Below are 12,664 nucleotides of genomic sequence, written 5' to 3' on the forward strand. Positions count from 1 at the left end.
TGTGCATTTCCCCGCCCAGGAGGGTATGCGCAGCTGACTGCAGTGTCCTTGCCACAGCCCTGCCCAGGAATGCCCCGCCCCCCAAAATGCCTGACCACGCCCCTGCCATGCCCCCGCCTTGGCCAGGTCCCCACAGGCTTAATACGCACACAGTTTGAATCCCACCACCTTGGGAACGTGCTACTAAAATTTTTGGATCCCACCACTGGTAGAATGTAGTAGCATCAGAATGTTTGAATGTATGACATTAAACAAATATGCGTGACGTTTTTGTTATTGGTGGTTTATACATAAGGGTAACTTTTTCGCCCTTTAGTGTGGGGGGTGATTTTTTCTTGAAATAGAAGAATTCTCTGCTGGTTTCAATGACATGGAGCTTTTAAAAGCAATAATAGAATTATTAGAAATCAGGGAAATGGCAGGGTTTTTTTTTTTTTTTTTGCTGTGCAGACGACAACCAGAGTTACCTCTGCATTTATTTACACACTACAACCCTTCTGCCCTTATGAGAAACCATGAAGATGGTAACATTAGTTCTGCGGTACCAAGAATTAGAATATGTGGTCCTTAGAATCATGTGACCCTGAAGACTGAAAAACGGGCCTCTAGAATTGATTGAAGTATTTATGTTTCTATGAGATGGTTTTGCAGGCTTGAGGTTAAAGAGCTTCCAGATGGGGTTTAGGGTTCTCAGGTTCCTTCCTGGCCATTGGTGGTGGTGGTGGTGGGGGGGGGGGTGTTGGAATTTCCAGCCTTGCTTTGCATGCAGCAGCAGCAGAAACAGCAGGGAATTCTGGGAAGCTGCACGAACATTCTAAAGGTGGCAGTTAAAATCCGTTGATAGTGCTCTGTTCCCTCACCACACACTAGCAGACTGATTGAATAACTAAGATGTGCTCTGTATACTGCTCTGTAAACCAAGGCCCCTTCCGCACACGCAAAATAATGCGTTTTCAAACCACTTTCACAAACTGTTTGCAAGTGGATTTTGCCATTCCGCACAGCTTCAAAGAGCACTGAAAGCAGTTTGAAAGTGCATTATTCTGCATGTGCGGAATGAGCCCAAATGATATAGAAAGTGCTCTGACTATAAGATATTGTAACACAACCAAACGGTAATAAACCATGAGCCATGCATGTTATTATTATTATTATTATTATTATTATTATTATTATTATTATTATTATTATTATTATTATTATTATGATGTGATACTGTGTATATAATGTATATATATATATATATATATATATATATATATATATATATATATATATATATATATATATATATATATATATATATATATATATATATATATATATATATATATATATATATCAGGTTAAGTAAAGTTCTGTTTATGTTTTTATGAGCTTCTGCAGTAAAACAGCTGGTCTTTTGACAGATAACTATTCTAATTTGACGTGCCGCGCAATCCACGTTTCCGCTCGCAACTTTGCTTGACAGGATTATATATAACAAATGTACCTGTTGCCCTTCAGGAGGTAGGTTTGCCAGCTTCAAGTTGCCAGCTTCAAGTTGGCAAACTCCTGGAGATTTGTGGGTGGAACCTGGGGAGATCTCAGTAGGGGTACAATTCCAAAGAATCCATCCAAAGAATCCATCGTCTCTAGTGGAATTGATCTCTGTAGTCTGGAGATAAGCTTTAATTCTGGGGTGTCCCTTGGTCCCACTTGTAACCTGGTATCCCTAATGGGGCCTGCAGATCTCCCGGAATTACAACTGCTCTCCAGTTGACAGAAATCAATTCCCCTGAAGAAAACGGCCGCTGAGGTCCCTCCCAGTGGTGGGATCAAAAAATGTTAGTAACAGGTTCCCATGGGGGTGGGATTCAAACAGTGGTGTAGCGCCAATGGGGCTGGGCGGGGCACGACGGGGGCGTGGCCGGGCATTCCGGGGGTGGGGCATTAAAAATTTCTCTGTTACTGTAAAAAACTCTTACTGTAAAAAAAAAGTTCCTAATTCCCAGCTGGTATCTTTCTGTCCGTAATTTAAACTCATCATAGCAAGTCCTATCGTCTACTGCCAACAGAAGCAACTACTTCTCCTCTAATTGACTGCATGCCAAATACTCAATACTTTCAAATACTTAATTTTGTTTCTAGAAATCAAAAGAAGGATACTTTCTTTAAACAAGGAACTTTGCCATATTTCTAAAACATGTTTTTAAAACAGCCCAACAGGGAGAATTATCCCGTTTTCTACCTTCGCTAACCAGCCACATAGGAAACAACAGGACTTTATGATTTTTGGACCTAATGGAATTTCTAACGGAAAAGCAGACCCAATTAGTAACCCCCTCTGGGCACACACAAATAATTAGGAACCCACTCTCGGGAACTGGTGAGAACCTGCTGGATCCCACCTCTGGTCCCTCCCCTCCCCAAATCCTGCCATCCTCGGTCTCTTCCTTCAAAACTTCCTGATTTCCCCAATGTGGTGTTTGAAACCTGAACATGGTGGTGTGTTACAGACCTGTGCTTATCAGGAGACATAAGATACACAGAGGTACGCTTGTTGGAGGAAAGGCTAGTTCAGATTCAACACATATTTGCTATTCTGGTGACAGCAAGACTGCAGTCATTGTCTTGGCTGACAATGAGAGGGAATAAGAAAGGTGGCAGTGGGTGGATTGATTTTATCTCTTGAGCATAGGGTGGGGTGCGGGAAAGAGGTTTCTGAGCTCTGATTCAGTGAACTGTGCCTTCAGACTCTAGGAACTGATCCTTCCCATCTGATTTCCCGCTGCTAGAGAACACATTTTAGGTCATTCTTGTTCCGACTGCAATTCTATGCATGTGGTTCAGGAAAGGTGTGATTAGACTCAGCAAGATTCCTTTCTATCTAAATATGCATGGCGCGAACATCTTTCTGGCAGACGGAAGAGAGCGCGCGCCAGAATCTGTATCCCACGAGGCAGGATTGTTTGCCTGTTAAACTTATTAGATACATAAAATCGGTTACATAAAACATTTTTATAGAACTGAGCAGTTACCTGCATTGTGAAATTATTTTATTGGAAAATCAAACTATGGACACAAGCGTAGAAAAAAATGTACAACAAATGTTCAACATGGTCGGGGCAGCAAACATATTACTGCATTTAATGCGATCAATAAAAGAATGCTTACCGGTATATAAAATCAAGTATTTGTGCAGGTTAATAATGCTTGATGTCAGTGTCATTTGGGGAAAGGTTTTTTTTTTTTACAATGTGTGGCTTTTACATGCTCTGGGCGGCCAATAGTGCATACTTTTTTACACACACACACACGTTATGATAGTTCATTCGGTTCTTGCTCTAGTTAGATTGTTAAAATGTTATTTATACTTAACTGGAATTATATAAATAATTTCAAGTTCAGTATAAATTACATTTCAATTAGAGCAAGAACTTTGCGAACTTTAATGTACAAAGAGTATACGTATCTGTCTAAAAATTTATTTTCAAAATATAATCAATGGGAATGAAGCAAGACATAATTAGATTGCTTAATGATTAATGATTAAAGTCGTCCCTATCTAGTCTACCATCTAATGTTAATTTGTTTTTCTTAATATAACAAGATCATAAGTGCAGATGCATTTAATATAATCAGCTCTATAATGTATTGCTGTTGTTATTATTGGTATAATTGTTATGTGCATTCATGTTTGTTTTTTCATTTTTAAAAATTTTCTTTCCTTTTTCCTGTAACTTTTTGTTGGTAAATTTTTTTCCTACTTAACAGAGGGTGGTGCTGGGGGACCTCTGTTCTGCCCCTTAGCTTTTGCCTTGTGGGGTCCCACTAGCTTCCCATCTCCTCCCCCAGGCTTTTTGAAACCCATGTAAAGCTGTTCAGAGAGGTCATCTTGAGATTAGGGGTTGGTTGTCACCAGTATGCAGATGACCCTCAGTTCTAACTTACAGGATGTTTTTCAGCACGAGATAGCAGCACAGAGAGCAACGCAGTCCAAACTGAATTGTAAGAATGTCTAGCTTTGGACAAATTTTATGTACATTAAAAATACCACGTGCCCACAAGCCTTTGACGATTTATTGAAGCCAGATACTACTGGATACTGGCAGCTCATTGTGAGGTTGCTATTGAGCTTAGATTAGCTTTCATTTATGTGAATTGTTGAATGATTGTATGCAGAGCTGTAGCGAGGGGGAACTGTGCCCTGTGTCCCTGCCATGCCCCCGCCCACCCCACCCCGGAACGCCCCCACCACACCCCCCCACCCCCGTGCCCGAGGCAAGATGCCTCCCTACCTCCTGGGGTCTATGCCACTGATTGTATGCAGTGACATATATTTGTGGAGACTGGGACATTAGTTTTCTCATAGCCTCATTTGTAGACTCTGTCCTTGAAAGTGATTGAGTAAAGTATTAAGCTATTCAGTCCCGCTGACCACTAGCCATTGTTTGTACACTGTTCACAGTTTTGATTACTAGTGCCCAATCCCCACCATTGTGGTCTCTGGACTAACTTGCATTTCCAGCAGATCTCTGAGAAGCTGTGGAAACCATGTGCAGATACCTGGATGCAGTTTTGGGATGCATGAGGCCTAAACAACTGACAAAACAGAAGCCCTACTGGTGGATTGACCTAGGACAGTGATGGCGAACCTATGGCACGGGTGCCAGAGGTGGCACTTGGAGCCGTCTCTGTGGGCACGCACACACAGAGTTCATCATGTGGGGGGTGGAAAATCACCTCCCCCCACACACATCTAGACTGGCCTGGGCCACTGAGCACGACATGTGCGCACCGTGGTGACCAGGGAGGACTTGGCTGGCGGGCCTGGTGCCTGTGCTCTGGGTGGCTTCTGCCTGGGGGGGGGGGCGGGCCGCAGAGGACGCAGAGATGCTAGAGAGGCACAGAGTGGTGCACGCAGGACTTGCTGAAGGCTAGAGCAGGCTGGCCTCTGCTCGAGCAGGTGGGGCGGAGGAAGAGGGAGCCAACCAGTTTTTTTTCTAAATTAAAACCTCAGCATTCAGGTTAAATTGCCGCGTTGGCACTTTGCGATAAATAACTGGGGTTTGGGTTGCAATTTGGGCACTCGGTCTTAAAAAGGTTCGCCATCACTGACCTAGGAATTGGGATATCTCCTGTTTTAGAAAGCGTTTGTGAATGTTTCGATGGTGGGACTGGTTTCATGTTTTGATGTTTGCCCAGTGGTGGGATCCAAAAATTTTAGTAACAGGTTCCCATGGTGGTGAGATTCAAATTGTGGCATAGCGCCAATGGGGCTGGGTGGGGCATGATGGGGGCATGGCCGGGCATTCCGGGGGCGGGGCATTCCTGGGCGGGGCTGTGGCAAGGACGCATTCCTGGGTGGGAAACGAATGCATGCAGGCGCAGGCTGCCACGCACGCCGGTGCACCTCCTGCTAGACTGCTTCAAGTGCTGCGCACTACTGCTGAAAGGAGGAGCGTAACTAAGACAAAAATCACGTGGCAAAATCACCCATTAGTCACCCCCTCTCGGCACACACAAATCATTAGTAACCTACTCTCGGGAACCTGTGAGAACCTGCTGGATCCCACCTCTGCGTTCGCCACCTAGGAAACCCTATTTTGGTGGACTGATATGTTTAAAATATTTTCCCTGAGATTTTTCTTTCCTGGGCATGTTGGAAGTGAAGGACTTTGCACTGTTTCCTACCTCAGTGATGAGGGGGACTTATCAGTCAGATGGCTAGAGCAGGTCAAGACATTGGGCACCTTTTCTCTGTTGTTCGGCCACTATCCCTTTGATTGTGACTCTCGGGGGATTTCCTTCTTTCCTGCTTCTTCTCCACACAGCCCCATTCTTGCACACCGCCATCTTGCATTATGCATGCAGAGAGATGCCGACAGCAAACGTCACCATCCAGCAAGTTAGATTAGAATAGAGAACCTCTCTCTCCACTTTTCTATTCAGAGTAAAGCCCACTAATAAAGGCTACTGTTATTAGTTAGAAACTATGAATCATCTCTGAGGGATTTGGGCGTCTTAGTTGATAGTTCCATGGGAATGTCAACTCAATGCATGGCAGCTGTGAAAAAAGCAAACTCTATGCTGGGGATCATTAGGAAAGGAATTGGTAATAAAACTGCAAAGATTGTCATGTCCTTATATAAAGCCGTGGTGCGACCGCACTTGGAGTACTGTGTCCAGTTCTGGTCACCACATCTCAAAAAGGATATTGAAGAGGTAGAAAAAGTGCAGAGAAGGGCAACGGGGATGATTGAGGGACTGGAGCACCTTCCTTATGAGGAGTGGCTGCAGCGTTTGGAACTCTTTAGTTTGGAGAGGAGATGTCTGAGGGGGGATATGATTGAAGTCTATAAAATTATGCATGGGATAGAAAATGTTGACAAAGAGAAAATGTTCTCTCTTTCTCACAATACTAGAACCAGGGGGCATCCATTGAAAATGCTGGGGGGAAGAATTAGGACTAATAAAAGGAAACACTTCTTCACACAACGTGTGATTGGTGTTTGGAATATGCTGCCACAGGAGGTGGTGATGGCCACTAACCTGGACAGCTTTAAAAGGGGCTTGGACAGATTTATGGAGGAGAAGTCGATTTATGGCTACCAATCTTGATCCTCTTTGAGCTAAGATTGCAAATGCCTCAACAGACCAGGTGCTCGGGAGCAACAGCTGCAGAAGGCCATTGCTCTCACATCCTGCATGTGAGCTCCCAAAGGCACCTGGTGGGCCACTGCGAGTAGCAGAGAGCTGGACTAGATGGACTCTGGTCTGATCCAGCTGGCTTGTGCTTATGTTCTTATGAGCTTCATTCGTTTTCAGCACACAGACATGCTTGGGTAAGGTTCGTTGTTTTGCCACTGTGCACTTTGCTGCAATGTAAAGGTATTTCTTACCAGAGAGAGAATTGCCAGCAGTCTTATGGGGAAGAGCAAGACACTGTCACATCTCAGGAAGAAGCAACCAATGGGAGTTTCTTTTGGAGTAGGAGGCAAGTGTGAATTCTGGAGCTCCCTTCTCAGCTGCTGGCTTATTTCAGATGACCTCAGCAGGTTGGCATACAGACTGTCGGCATACATAGGAAGGAAGCACTTCTTTACCTTTACCTGAGAGGAAGCACTTCTTTACCTTTTTCCACTGCACTGAACACAGCAGTTTGCTTCCATAAACTGTAACTAGTGTAACCAAGGAAGTGAAATGTTGCTTCTGGGGCTGCAGTCAGGTCCCATGCTGTCAGGGGCGAAGCGAGGGGAAACTGCGCCCGGGGGCACTCGTGCACACTGCGCCCCTGCCATGCCTCTGTCCACCTCCGCCACGCCATGCCCCTGCCATGCCCCACACCCCTGCCCTGTCACACCCCTGCAGGGGCACATGCCCGGTACGTCACGCTCCCTCCTATCCCTTTGGCGCTACGCCACTGCATGCTTATATATATATATGTATATACATACATACATACACACACACACATACGTGGCTTATATATATACACTATATATATATACACTATACACACACACACACATATATACACACTATATAAATATACACTATATATATACACACACACACACACACATACACACACTATACACACACACACACACACACACACGTGGTTTATATATATACACTAGCGTGGCCATTGCATGCTTATATATATATAAGCATGCAGTGGCGTAGCGCCAAAGTGTGCCACTCTCTCTTTCTCTTGTTTATACATACATACATACATACATACATACATACATACATACATACATACATACATACGTGTGTGTGTGTATGTGTGTATATATGTGTGTATATATACACACACACATATATACATATATATGTATATACACACACACACACATATATACATACACACACACACACACACACACACACACACACGCAGTGGCGTAGCGCCAAAGGGATGGGAGGGGGCGTGATGCACCGGGCATATATGTGTGTGTGTGTGTGTGTGTGTGTGTGTGTGATGTGTATGTATGTATGTATAAGCTCTTCTGATCACCCCATAATGTAACGGTGAAACTACTACCCACCTGCCACTTCCTTGTTTCCATTTCCTGCCACCATTTTTTGTTGTTGGTTGCCTTTTCTCCTGCAGTATTTTACTAGCAGGGTCCATTGCTTCATTGCTAGACCTTTAGAATAAAAACTTTTTAAAAAAACACTTCTAATTGATCTCAAATGGCGGAGCTAATGTGGGGGAAAATGGGGAGGAGCAAGAAAACCTGATGATCGATCAGTGCACCTTCCCTGCAAAGGCAGGGGGAATGTTGCACTTCACCTACTTTTGCAAACTAGGGGGATTCTCTGATCTGTGGCGTGGTGAGTATGGAGCCGGGGAAACGTGTGTATCTGACCTGAAGGGAATAAACATGCAGTGAGAGGCAGACCACAAGTGCACAAATGGCTATACTCTTCTTGCGTCCGGTATCCATTGGCTCTGCGTAGGTGTCACAGTTTAGATTTCAGCCTTAACAGGCCTGCCCTAAGTGGCATTTTAGATGCTCAGCAATTCTGGAGGTGCTTTTTATAGCTCTTCTTATTTTGCGACGCTCCTTCACAGAGCAACACCTTTTTGAAAATAAAAGTGTGATGAAGCCGAGATTGCAGTTTTGACACACTGGAATCACACCTTGGGAAGATGGTGCCAAAAATGGTGGGGAGCTTTCGGAGCGCAGCCATCCGTCCCTTACCAGACTCCTTGCGCCAGAACCTACGTGAAGAATGTTTTCCCAGGTGAGCATTAAGTCGCTTTTGATGCTCTCCGGTTGTTCCTGTTGTCCTTTGGCGATGCAGAAGGGAAAGATCTTGCGAAAGAGATTTGGGGTGGGCACGTCTGTTGAAGCCAAAAGAGTTTGAAGAGGAAAGGGAGACATGGATAAGAGCCTTCGTGTTACCCTGTTTCCCCTAATATAAGACATCCCCGAAAAATAAGACATGGTAGAGGTTTTGCTGAAGTGCGAAATATAAGGCATCCCCCGAAAGTAAGACATAGCAAAGTTTTTGTTTGGAAGCATGCCCGACGAACAGAACACAGGAAAAATAAGACATCCCCTGAAAATAAGACATAGCACATCTTTGGGAGCAAAAATTAATATAAGACACTGTCTTATATTCGGGGAAACACGGTAGTTTTGCCAACTCTGGCTGGGGAAATTCCTGGAAATCTAGGGGTGAAGAAGAGGAAGAGTTTGGATTTATACCCCACCTTTCTCTCCTGTAAGGAGACTCAAGGTGGCTTGCAAGCTCCTTTCCCTTCCTCTCCCCACAACAGACACCTTGTGAGGTAGGTGGGGCTGAGAGAGTTCTGAATAATTGTGGCTAGCCCAAAGGTCACCCAGCAGGAATGTCGAAGTGCGGAAACACATCTGGTTCACTAGATAAGCCTCTGCCACTCAGGTGAAGGAGAGGGGAATCAAACCCGGTTCTCCAGATTAGAATTGACCTCCTCTTAACCACTACACCACGCTGGCTCCGGGTGGAGCCTGTAGAATGGAGAATGTGGGGAGGGGCTTTCCCTAGAAGCTACCATAACCGTTGGCCTCTGAAACTGACCTCCCCTAACCCAGTGACTCTGTAGTCTGGAGATCAGCTATGAATCCACAACTCCAGGGACCATCTGGAGGCTGGCACCCCTACTTGGTTTCAATGCCACATCTGCTGCATCCTCCTTAGGACTCCAACCCTACACATGCTTGCCTGAGAGTAAGCAATGTTGAACTTATCAGAAAGCTCTCCAGAACATCATGGATAAGATTGGGCTCAGGAATGAGAAGATAATAGTATTGACCTACCTTGCAAGGATGTTGTAAGGATTACTTCCTGCTCATAAATATTACAATTATTATTATTGATACAAAAGACAGTAGTACACAGCAAACAAAATCACTATGCTGGATTTTGTATTAAATCATCACATCACCAACAAATTATAAACAACAACAACAACACAATGAACAATACATTAACAGAGGATCCCAAATAAAATAATATCAAGTCTCTGTAATGGAGTAAGAGATCCATGGATTGTTCAGTGTTTTATGGTTGTTGTTTATAATTTGTTGTTGATTAAGAGTTGTGGTCCCGACAGATGAATGTTTAAACTATTTTCATTAAAATAGAGGTGTATAGTTCGCACTGGAGCCAGACAGGTTCGTTTCCTTTCTTTAAACGTGACCTCGGGCTAGTCACAGCTCTAGGGAGCTCTCTCAGCCCCACCACCACTCGGGATGGTGGGGGCGGGGGGGGGGCAGAGGGAAAGGAGAGTGTGTAAGCCCCTTTGAGTCTCCCTCAGGACAGAAATCCAAACGCCTCCTCTTCTTCTTCTCTGATGCCAAGAGACCAGTAGTCATTCCGGGAGATCTCCCGCCCCACCTGGATGCTCGGGACAGCGGTGGGTAAGCCTGGACTCGAACCCTGGCGCGACTGAGCTGCCGCTGCCGGCCAGGCAGGGAATAGCAGCGCTGCGGCAGGGCGAGGAGGCGTGTCCCGAGGGCGGCGGCGGCTCCCCGGCTACGGCGCAGGCTGGCGGCTGGCGGTGCTGGCACTCGCTCTTCACACCCGGGCGCCGGAGCAGCAGCAGGTAAGGCAGCCGGACAGGCAGCCGGTCGTCCGGGCGGCTCCCCAGCCGCGGCTCGCTCCCCCCCCCTCGCCGGTCTGCCCTCTGCAAAGCCCGAGGACTGCGGAGGAGAAACATCTCCCCGCATCCCCCCCCCCCCCTCCGGCTCAATTGGCATAGGGAGAGCCGGGGAGTAGTTGCACCTGTTCCGGGAAAACGGGTGGCGGCGGCGGGCACCGGCGGGCTGAGCTCCAAAGCCAGCCTCGCCTTCGGGAGAGGGAGGAAGGGAGGGAAGGAAAGACCCGGGTGGGGTGGCGGGGGGGCTTGTGAAGGGGGGCTGGTCCCCCCCCCCGGTGCGCCTCGCCTGTTGCGGGGGGGTTTGGGGGCTGCCGGTGCGGCGGCAGACAAAGGGAAGCGCAGCAGCAGCTGCTGGAGCCTGGCGGAGGCGGAAAAGCCGAAACGGGTGCCTTCAAACGGGCTTCTTTGTCTGTGTCGGTTTCTCCTCTTCATTCGTTTATCTGACCGACCCCCGCTTTCCCAGCGAGGCGGGCTTAGGGCAGCTCCGGACAGCAGTCATAACGTGTGCGGGGAGGGTTTGCATATATGTATATAGGTACATATTAAGAGAGGGAGAGCTGTGAATGCATGTGTGTGTGTGTGTGTGTGTGTGTGTGTGTGTGTGTGTGTGTGTGTGTGTGTGTAAAAAGAGAGGTGTGAATATGTGCGTGTGTATATGTATAGGTGTGTGTATGTATATAAAGAGGGAGAGTGTGTGAGTGAGCTGTAAATATCGGTGTGTGTGTATAGGTATATATGTTAAAAGAGAAAGTTGTGAATATAGGTGTGTGTATGTATAGGTGTGTGAATATAAAGAGAGAGTGTGAGTGAATTGTGAATATCGATGTGTATGTGTGTCTATAGGTATATATATTAAAAGAGAGAGTGTTGTGAATATATTGTGTGTGTATGTGTGTGTGTATTTATGTATGTGTGTGTATATGTATATATACATACACATATACACATACACACACATATATATATACATATACACACACACACAATAATAATATTAGCATAAGATACATTAAATATTAGCAGCTGAACATTGAATATTACTGAGCACACATACATACATATATACATACATACATACATACATACATGCACACACGGCATATGTATGTATGTATGTATGTATGTATGTATGTATGTATGTATGTATGTATGTATGTATGTATGTATGTATGTATGTATGTATGTATGTATGAACAAGAAAAAGAGAGAGTTGTGAGTGTGGGTGTATAGGTGTATATATGTTAAAAGAAAGAGTTTTGACTACATATGTGTCGCGTGTGGCATGCCCTCGCTTTCGCACATCCCTCACCACAGGCAGACCCGCCTTACCTGCCAGTGGGGAAGGGTGTGTGAAGGAGGCCAGGTAACTTAATCCCCCCCCCCCCACACACACACACACATATACACACCTTTCCCAAGCTTGATCCTAAAGATTCTTTCCTGGGATTCAGCCTCGTTGAAGTACATGGGGCTTATTTCTGAGTAGACCTGCCCAGATGGCTAGCTTGCTCTAGTCAGCTGCCTCACTCCTGTAAACCCCTGATCCTTGGCTAAAAAATGCACGGGAGGCGGCAGGACCCGAAGGGAATACAAAGGGATTCTCCCAGTTCTGTTGGAAGAGATAAGGCTCAGCTTCCTTTTTCCCATTGTCCAATATTTACCAAGTCTTTTGAGCTTGTCATTGATACGAAAAAGTGGAACCCTGTAATTCTAAAATCTGGTAAAAGGGATGGGGGTGGGGGGAGGAATAGGGGTGTCACAGTAAGAGGAGCCAATGGAGCTGTATTGATATGTACTTTATACCCCTGCCCTCAAGCTGCTGTTGAAATAAACAGGGAAAGAAGGGGGGCATTTGGAACCAGGGAGGCAGGCGGTGGTGAACAAAGCAAATTCTCATGGAAGCAACCCCTCATGCCCGAGGTTTTCGTGCTTCGGTGGCTGCAGGTGAACGCCACAACCCTTCCTCCCAAGGGCCGAGCCATGCGCATACAGGTTTGGGCTGCTGAGCACACCCTGGCGTTC

At 45.8% G+C, this 12,664-nt stretch overlaps 1 protein-coding gene across 8 annotated transcripts in view; it reads left to right on the forward strand.

The window, feature by feature from the left end:
* The first annotated feature begins 10,493 nt into the window (after window positions 1-10,493).
* MAP2 (microtubule associated protein 2) overlaps window positions 10,494-12,664 on the forward strand; it is a 385,117-nt gene continuing 382,946 nt past the window's right edge. For 2 of the 8 annotated variants that reach the window (XM_048484973.1, XM_048484976.1), the window contains exon 1: window positions 10,557-10,588. The gene's annotated coding sequence lies outside the window, so the exon portion shown is untranslated. Of the gene's footprint in view, window positions 10,589-12,664 lie in introns of all 8 variants that reach the window. The other 6 variants (XM_048484978.1, XM_048484979.1, XM_048484968.1 and 3 more) reach the window with 5 other exon arrangements.

Source organism: Sphaerodactylus townsendi, linkage group LG02, assembly GCF_021028975.2.
Source record: "Sphaerodactylus townsendi isolate TG3544 linkage group LG02, MPM_Stown_v2.3, whole genome shotgun sequence".
Classification (NCBI taxonomy): domain Eukaryota; kingdom Metazoa; phylum Chordata; class Lepidosauria; order Squamata; family Sphaerodactylidae; genus Sphaerodactylus; species Sphaerodactylus townsendi.